The following is a 9,825-nucleotide window of genomic DNA, read 5'->3' as shown; positions in this document are numbered from 1 at the left end:
AAAAGCATCAAAAAATGGTGAATGGTTCGTTTGTTCGTAGCGAAATTAATACCCAGACAACATGCTGTTCAGAAACAGAGATAATGATCGTTCATAAATGCGAGGATCATAGCTTAACTTGAAAACAGTTACTGTTTATTAAAGAACGACAACTCCTATGATACTGCAACGAGAAAGTGACTGCTAACACGGAAACAAAAATGCTGGGCAAATTCTTTCCCAACAACTCCATCCTTAATTCACACAGAAGCAATGATATTTGCAAAATCATTGCTTCCTATCTGAGAACAAAGTGACGATTATAGCAGCATTTTTAGTTGCTTTCAGCTTAACAAAGTCACCAGCACCAACACTGTATCCTAATCAGGGGCACCCAACGTCAATTTTCGGAAAATATCTGTTCGGAAGACGATTTGAGATTTATAATTTTCGGAACATTTGTTGTAAAATTTCTTGCTTTCCTGCCTCTCCTAGGATTTTCGAACATCTGAAAAATGGTATAATTGCTCATTTTAACGGATTTTTACCCTAAAAAGGTCAACTAGAATTTTCGGGAGCCTTTTTCTGGCTAAAATTTTCGAATGGGTACGTTTTGATCCCTATAATTTTCGGATCACTAGACTTTTAGCTAGGAAATCCGAACAGAAGAAAATTTTTTAGGGGATAAAAATATGCCTATATCTACTGTTTAAATACTGAAATAAGTTTAACAATGCTATGTTTAAGTGGTTTTGAACTATATTCTCGTTGGGTGCCCCTGCCTAATGACTTGCGGTTCTATCTTTAATTTGGAAAGTCAGACTTAAAATTCTACTACCTTACTCTATCATGTACGAATTCTAAGAGTTACGTTGAAAAAACCCCTTCCACACCAGCACTCATTAAAACACTTACGCCCAAAAAATGTACAAACAACGGCCCGCATTTTCCACCCCACGTCCGGCGTCAAGAAATTATGCATTCACGTTGCAGAAAATCCACAAATAAACCGTAAACCAGCACTATTGCTACAAAACAGACTGAACAGACAAATGTAAATAAAGAACTTCAAACTATTGCCCAGTATTAATCACCTAAACGCGTCGAAGTCGTTAACAGATTTAATCTCTTCATGAAAAACGGAATGCTGATCTGTTGGAAGAACGCAGCATAACAATTCCTCTCATAGTTTTACGTCCTTTAAATCAGTATACCCCAAACGGCAACCTCGCGTTGTCGCTGCATACTTCACGGTCACACGTTTCATAAAAACCTCCAATAAAGTATATATTTTCTGGAAGCTTAGGAATTGTAGATTCCGATTATTAGTTGATTTAAGGCAAGAAATAAAAACCTTTCCTAAAATAGCCCTCATTTTTCAAAAGTATATAGTTTCACAAGTTGAGTTCGTTTCCGGTCAGAATTTTACCGGAAACTACGTTTTCTTCACACCTTGATCTAAGAAACAAAATTTTGATTAATTGTCTGGTTTTGTTTGTTTGTGTTTTTTTTTTTCGCTGTTAAACTTTCAGTTTTATAAGACACGTAGTAGCTTTTTTAAATAATCATTACTTTCGGAGGAGGCACCAAATAAAACTGCCCCGACACGGGTTTTTTGCCACATTATCGGGCAACTTCAGTGAAAAAGGATGAAAACTCGCTGTAAACGTGCACCTCATTCGATGTAATTTGCATTTGAGTGTTGAGAAATGGTCATTTGTGGACAGCATCTAATTAGAGAATTTATTGATAGAGTCGTGTTTACTTTGTAACTTTGTCTAGAAGAAACCATTTTTAGCAAAAATTTTTTTTTTAAAAAAAAACAATGAGGTGTACCTGGAAATATAAAAAAACTAAAATGGCAAAATTATCAAATTTGGGGTATACCGATACCTTACAACATCACTCTCACGGGACCAAACACAATAACAAACCTACAACACAGTTTTGCCAAATTCATTTCCCTGCCACTATTGTAAGCTCACAGCCGCCGTACTTTTTACTATCCTGTGTCTTTAAAATGTTTAATTTGTGTTTCACCTCAGAGGCTAGCGCTTCAATATTACGCGACGATCGCAAACGAGTAACAAATATGAATAACGAAACAACTGTCTCCCGGTGGATTGACATCACCACCTCAAATGACTTCTCGTCGCGAAGTAGACGGGTCGTCACGACCCGTCAACGTTTTCAACCGGCCTCACCGCCTCCAGTATCTTCACAAATACACGGTTTTTTTAAGTCTCTCACCACCTGACATTTCCAAAAGTCGGGTCGACTTTTCACATGACGGGTCGTCACGAACTAGACGGGTCGTCACGACCCGTCAACATTTTCAGCCGGCCTCACCGCCTCCAGTGTCTTCACAAATACACGTTTTTTCTAAGTCTCTCACCACCTGACATTTCCAAAAGTCGGGTCGACTTTTCACATGACGGCTCGTCACGAACTAGACGGGTCGTCACGACTCGTCAACATTTTCAGCCAGCCTCACCGCCTAGTGTCTTCCCAAATACATGTTTTTTCTAAGTCTCTCACCACCTGATATTTCCAAACGTCGGGTCGACTTTTCACATGACGGCTCGTCACGAACTAGACGGGTCGTCACGACCCGTCAACATTTTCAGCCGGCCTCACCGCCTCCAGTGTCTTAACAAATACACGATTTTTTTCTAAATCTCTCACCACCTGACATTTCCAAAAGTCGGGTCGACTTTTCACATGACGGCTTGTCACGAACTAGACGGGTCGTCACGACCCGTCACCATTTTCAGAAAGTTCCTCGCACCTTCTTTCAAATAGCAACTTCCTGTTATTTTACCTCCGCAAACACCACGACCCGACTTCCGCTTGACGGGTCGTCTTCACCAAAAAGTCGACCCGACTCAGTTCGTGTGTATTGGACAACCCTCGGAAGTAGAGAACGCATAAAAAACTTTTGTGGTAAAAACTACTTAATATTATAAAATGCTAAAAATACTATTTGCTGTCTGCAATCTTATTCTGAAGAGGAACAACGGGAAAGACTAATGACAATATTTTTCCGTTGCGACAATATCGTTTAATGAAAAGAACATGCAATACACAATCGCTGTGCATGAAATAATAATTAGCCTGCTGTGACGGGGACTTCTGGGACCAGAGTGGTATGCAATAGTGACATAGACAATCACGTGCTTTTTTAAAACTTATTTTCTTTCCTTTTCAGAACTGGATGGCATACGAACATTATCCAACGGTCTGGAAAGTTAAGGAGTCGTCCAAGATCTTGTTTTCTAATTACGAGATACCATTAGCTCAGAATAATTACGCATTATGTAAGGTACGTTTTTTGTGCGGCAATAGTTATTGGTTATTGTATGGGGAAAAACTGTGAGTGACTAACGCGTTAATTGAATAAAGAAGGGTTATTTAGTGTAGCGAAGCAGCTCCAAGGAGGGCGGCTATTGCAGTATCTTCTATTGTTTTTTTCAAGTTTTCACATCTACTTCTACATCTCTCAGGTTTAGGTAGCAAGACAACTAGAGTCCTTCCGAGAGCTGCTACCCATCGCTCCAAATGTGTGCAGTCCACTTACTGTACTGTCTGTTACACAGAGTAAAATCTATAAGTGTCACTATTGGGAATTAAGGGTTAAGCAAAGGTCGTTAAATTTGATCTTTCAGATTATCAACTTTTCTGAACCGTTCTATGAACCACCAAACGTACTTACAACAGCAGTCAAGGACATTAAAAACAACTCGAATCCACTCTGTGCCGTAAAGGGTCCGTTAAGCTCCTGGGTGGAGGTAAGATCCTTTATTATCGTATAATTCAAGAAATTGATCCTTGTGATTTTTCTGAAATTCAGTTTTCTTTAAATATTAATTTTTTTTCTTTGGTTTTTGAGGATCAATAGACCATAAACCTTTGAAAACTTTTGGTTTGGTACTTAAGTCACTTTGCTTCAAATTTATTTTAATACAGGAGATTAACCGTACTTATGTTCGTGTGTGCATCAAAGACTGTGCTGGGATTGATGGCCAGAGAGACAATTCGGAAGTTCATTATGTGGTTATTGGAGGTAAAAAGTGCAACTGTAACGTTTCGAAGAGCTTTCCTTGATTTTTTCTTAAAGAAGAACAGTAGTACTTTGATACAGTATGACCGCAAAGACTCAACTCGATGTCTTATTTGTCTTAGATATAATTAAAACGTCCCTACTGACAAACAAACGCTTAAATTGGGGACATAAATAAAATAATAAAATAAGTTATTAAACATAGTTAAAAAGACATCTATCCATAAAGCAACGTTTTAAAACGCTATGTTCTAATCTGTGGGAGTATATATGGATGACTTCTATTCCTGTGCGACCTGGTCTTACAAGGTTAGAGCTCACGTAGGCATTCCATATATTCCTATCTGAGATTTCTAAAAGGCGCGCAACTGGTAATACCTCCTTTAGAAACCAAAAACGATATACTCTTTTCTGAAATATATCAATTCTAGAGAGGTACTTATCATAACTACAATCTTGGACAAAGCTCTTGAAAAAAGTAATTGGACATGCACTCGCAAACAAAGTCTATTGGTCCCTCCCCCTCTTCCCACTTCTACCCGTCTTCCCCCTCCCCCAACATACCAATGTTAGATAATGTTGTGAAAAATATTGTGCTAGCCTTTGGCTGTTTCTAAACCAACGTTGGATTAGGGGAAGGGGGAAAGTATGGAGAAGTCAGTCGTTTATCACACAGACAAATCATGGAATGACCATTTATAGTTGAGTGGTGTGTCACATTTTGCCAACAAGTTGTTTCCAAGGTTGTAGCAACGCCCCATACTAAAATGCCGTGAGTCAAAATGGAAGAATGAAAAGATAATGTAAGTAATCTAAACTGTAACCTTTACTTTCTTACACACTCTCAATACGTGCATACACCTTCCCTCCTTACTAAGCAGATTATCGACACTCTGGTCACAGTTTCAGTATAGGGTTATACACTTATTTACATATGGCATGTTAATGTTTGTTGTTGTTGTTGTTTTGGTGTTTTTTAAGATTATGATCCTTGCAACAATGCAAGCTGCAAGTATGACAGCAAACCAGTGGCGTTATCTTCCCACGGTGCGATTGCGTTTGTGAAAGCAGCTGCCCGTCTTATCAAGAGGAGATGGGTGCTTCTAATGGTCGTACATTCAGAAACTTGTGCTTGCTGGGCAGAAAGAGATTTGCGAGACGCGTGCCAACTACACCCACTATCACCTGGAAGTTGTACAGGTACATATGCGTCCTTCAGGGTTTATGAACAGGAGGTAGAGAACGTGCAAGGAGGACTGTACATCATATATCTCGCAAAAAGAATTCATCAAAAAAGCTCAAGATGACTATAGGGTTCAAGAATAAAGTCTAGTAAAACTCAAGGGTTCCATTCATGTAAGGAACACTCGTGCTTTTTCTACAGAACCCTTGAGTCATCTACTACTGCTGCTGCTGCTGCTGCTACTACTACTACCACTACCACTACCACTACCACTACCACCACCACACCACCACCACCACCACCACCACCACTCCACTAACCACTACCGCTACCACAAAAAAAAAAAATAATAATAATAATAACTTTATTTAACGAGGTGAAGCACATTGATTACTGGTCACCCAGTAGTTTTCATAATGGCCCTCCTATAATTAAAGTAATAAAAATATCGATTATTAATTAACTACCTGTATGATCCACCACTAAATTTACATAATGAATGCTAGTATTACAATATTGATTAAATAACTACTAATGAAACTAAAAAGTTTTACAAATCTTAAGCCTACTCCTACTACTACTACTACTACTAATAATAATAATAATAATAATAATAATAATAATAATAACAATAATAATAATAATAGGAAGAAGAAGAAGAAGAACAAAACAACAACAACACACGATAAAAAAGATCGACAATGCTGATGAAAAGGATGATGATAAGGACAAGATTCGCAAAGAATATACAGACGCGTGTGATTGGTGTTACGAAGTGAACTTAATGCAGAAAACAGATTAAGGGCATTATTAACACCCTTGCTGTGCCACTGGTGACTTACAGCTATAACCTTATTGATTGAAAGATCCGTGAGATACGGAAGCTGGATACCACAACTAGAAACCTGTTTACCATGCATTATTTTCATGCACCACCCGGCCTTCAAGGTGGTCCTTGAAGGCCAAGCGGTGTTGTCACCTATTCTACAGTAATCTATTGGTTGTAGACCACCCCCCCCCCCCTCCCTGTCTGCGTGGTACGTATAGCCTCTCTATGCCTGCTCAAATCTGATGATATGATGCAGCTGATATGCAAACATCATCAAAGAGGAAGTCATACTCATCTATACTCAGTTGTGAAAGAGACTTAGTTACAATCACCCTCCCTCGGTATTTACCAATCGAAAGAACCAAGCATATTGATTTTCGTGTTTGTACAACTATCAACCAATCAGAGCCTGAGGGTCAGACCCAGATGCTGGCGTCTGCATGAAAGTGAGATTCAAGTCTAAGGTAACCAGAGATTTTTCTCTCTTCGTCGCTTTGCGACTCGTCTTCCCCGCTTCGCAGCTCTCTCGCGGCTCAAAATACCCCTGGGACCAGAGTAATACACAACTTACTCTCTTCATTTTTGTTTTCTATTTTATAGGTTTTCCTTTGCAGAAAGGTAGACATCAGTTCAAGAATCACCCTTCCTTGGCGAAGATCAGTGTGAAACTATTCAATTTGAACCGTTCGTATTTACCCTCATCAAAAGATCTTCATACAGCTTACTGTAAATCATGTGAACTACTCTGACCAGCCTATGTCCACGAAGCCACCACTCCTTGGGTTTGATAGTGTGAACAGTACTCAATTCACCGCATGTGTGACCAGAGCAGGAAGAAATGATTACCCATCAGATAGCTTTGCTACTGTGGATTGGGTCGCTTATCAGGGAGCTCCTCCCGGAGGAATTGCGGGCGAGAAAAAGTTTTCTCGTTGGTGGACTGGAACTAGTTGTCAGACTGGTCACGTTGCCAAGCGTAAGTACACCAAGTACATTGATGTCTTTCATCCGCTGGATTTCTTGCGTCTATACGAGGAGCGACCTAATTATTGAACATGCTAAAAGTTCTAAAGACAATCCTTCGTCAACCACCAAAGAGGCTGTGCGTGTACGCGCAATTTCGCCACTTATGTCCAGAATTGACCCTAATTAGATGCACGCCCAATTTTGACATCCAACACGAAGTGTCTCTTTAAGTCTAAGCATTTGCTACCAATTTTCAACAATAAGGTAACACTACAGAACACTACAGATTTTGAAAGGTGCCGGGTTAAATGCTGCAGCATACAAACCAATAGTGGTATTGCAGCTAGGCTTTTATAGATTTTTCTTGTAAAAGTGTCATATTATGCTTCTAGCATGCACATTTTTTGCCCAAATTATGCTCGTTTTTTCCAAATTATTCCACTCTTTCTTAAAATTATTCCTTTTGCAAAATGAGTGAAACAAGTCCAAAAATTGTATCACGATCGTGTAGCAAAACTGTTTCAGTGTCATACGCTCATCTTCTATTGTATTGTTTTTTTTTTATCGTAAGGCAACCGTCTCTGGGTATGTTTACTGGTTCTTGTATGGTCTTCAGAGAGCTGCAAGTTATCGGGCGGCATGGCTATCGCCATTTTGCAAACTGAGACCAACATCATCTAGCAACTTCTGGTTCCCGTCATCTCTTACCAGACTGCCAGCCTCCTAGGAGGGCTGTCCCTCCGTTACTAAACCGTAAATGCTGCTAAAACATGGGACAAAAAGGGTCTGAGGCTTATCAATATATACTGATTATGCTAGCACGATGCTACTTGTTAAAAATCAGCAAAAATTATGCTAGTTTCCTCAAATTATGCCAAAAATTATGCTAGCACATTCTATAAAAGCCTTTGGGTTCTTTGATTTTGGAAATGAAGTATAAGCCATATAACTTTTTCAACTCCGTATGCTATCACAACCCACCCCATAGACCAAATCGGCTAACTCAATGTTGTACCCAAGTCAAACCCTTTGGAAATACAACGGTTGTTCCAGGTATTTAAATATGAATGCTACAATATACAAAACATCTTTACCCCTGGGAATTTGAGTTTAGTAGCCGATTTAGTCTATTTTTAGCAATAGCGGATTCAAGGGATGGGCCCGTAAGGTCAGGGCCCCACCCATTACTTTTTGGATGTTAAAAATTAAAGCCCCATTAAAATGTATTGCACGTTTTGCAGACAGCAACCCCCTCCCCACCCCCCATCCTTCCTTAGCTCTTGGTCTGGATCCGCCTCTGGATAGCAAATTTTTTTAAACAATGTTTCTCACAAATTGCGTTGTCTAATAAGCATATGGGCATGTGTGGTTTACATGTTTCCTTTTATTTTGATATTATATATCAGGGGAATTCTCTTCACAACCAACTGTCTTCGTAACAGCCGAGCACTATAGATCAAGCCTGAAGCATGATGCAGGCAGTGTCTGGTTAGAAGACGTATCTGCACGTTCTTTTAAGATTTGTATCCGAGAACTGCAGAACTTTGCAGGAGTTCACGACGATATTTCTGTGGTGAGCAGTGCATATTTATTTTGTGATTTAGTGATAAGCTGTCCCGGGTTATAACGATGTTGTTCTTTTGTTGCACATGGCGAAAATGTTCCTGTTTTAGCTTTTCGTACTTGTTCCACACAAGACAAACAATAACAACAACAATAACAACAGCAACAAACTTAACGACATTTCAGAGAGTTTTATGGTTACAATAGGCCTTTTTCCGAGTTCATGTCTGCCTCCTCTTCAAGCGAGTCTAAGTGCGAAGTTTTTCTTATGTAAATTAGATGTCATTCATATGGAAAGTAGAACTATTTACGCTAACAAAAACTTCGCATTTAGATTCGCTTTGAAGAGGAGGAAGACGTGAACTCGGAAATGGCCTGTTTTATCAGTATCACGAAAACGTTCGCGTTTTTCACTGTTTTCAAAGTCATGAATACCGCTAGCTGTCCTTTCCTAGTAACGCTCAATGGAGCCAGCTGTTGTAGGACACAGCTGGTGGTAGATTGACTTTGAAGGGACTTTAAGTAGAATCTGTTCAAGGGCACCCAACGATTGAATGTCTTAAAACTTGTCAGAATTACCTAAATGGTTTCCACAAAGCTTTACTGAAGCTCGTTTAGTGAGTTTTGTAGCTGCCCTACAAAATATTCATTTGTTCGGTTGTTCTAGGGTTCCCTGATAGCAGAGGTCTCTTTTCTTTTTGCGTTCGCTGGACTGACAAGTCCTCTGCCCTGTGTCAAAACTCACTCTGGTCCAACGTACAGAACCTTGTACGGTATTCTTCAAACTGCATTCCCGTGACATGTTTGCTGACTGTGACTTGAGCCCGCTGTGTTCCACGCATTCCTTTGCAGTTATCACTCTGTTGTTAAGTGAGCCCACACAACATGAAGTATCACGTGAGGATTCGGTCGCTAAACCGCCACGCATGCTCAACACAGTGAGTTTCGACTCATGGCAGAGGTCGCTTTTCACGTACTCGCAACGCTGCAAACGCAAAAGAAATAGACCTCTGCTAGGAAGGAAGTTCTAGGGGCACTTCGGTTCTGGAGAAATTTCTAGGTGGCTTTTTTGCCTCGCCGGAAGTTCTATCAGTCATGACAGGTCTGATGACGAACTTTACATCACGGATCATTACGTAGTCGTCCCTTTTTCACCGAAAATTTTACGGGACGTTTGCCTGATAGATGATTCTCGAACTATCTTTGGTGAAAATAATAGAAGCTATAAATACTCCATTTTTATGC

At 39.8% G+C, this 9,825-nt stretch overlaps 1 pseudogene; it reads left to right on the top strand.

Annotated features, from left to right (window-relative positions):
• LOC138015504 (uncharacterized) overlaps nt 1-8,644 on the top strand; it is a 20,649-nt pseudogene extending 12,005 nt beyond the window's left edge.
• The last annotated feature ends 1,181 nt before the right edge of the window (nt 8,645-9,825 follow it).

The sequence above is a fragment of the Montipora capricornis genome, chromosome 1 (genome assembly GCF_036669925.1).
Source record: "Montipora capricornis isolate CH-2021 chromosome 1, ASM3666992v2, whole genome shotgun sequence".
Taxonomy (NCBI): domain Eukaryota; kingdom Metazoa; phylum Cnidaria; class Anthozoa; order Scleractinia; family Acroporidae; genus Montipora; species Montipora capricornis.
Note: the sequence above shows the minus strand (reverse complement) of the source record. Positions and strands in the feature narration are given on the sequence as shown.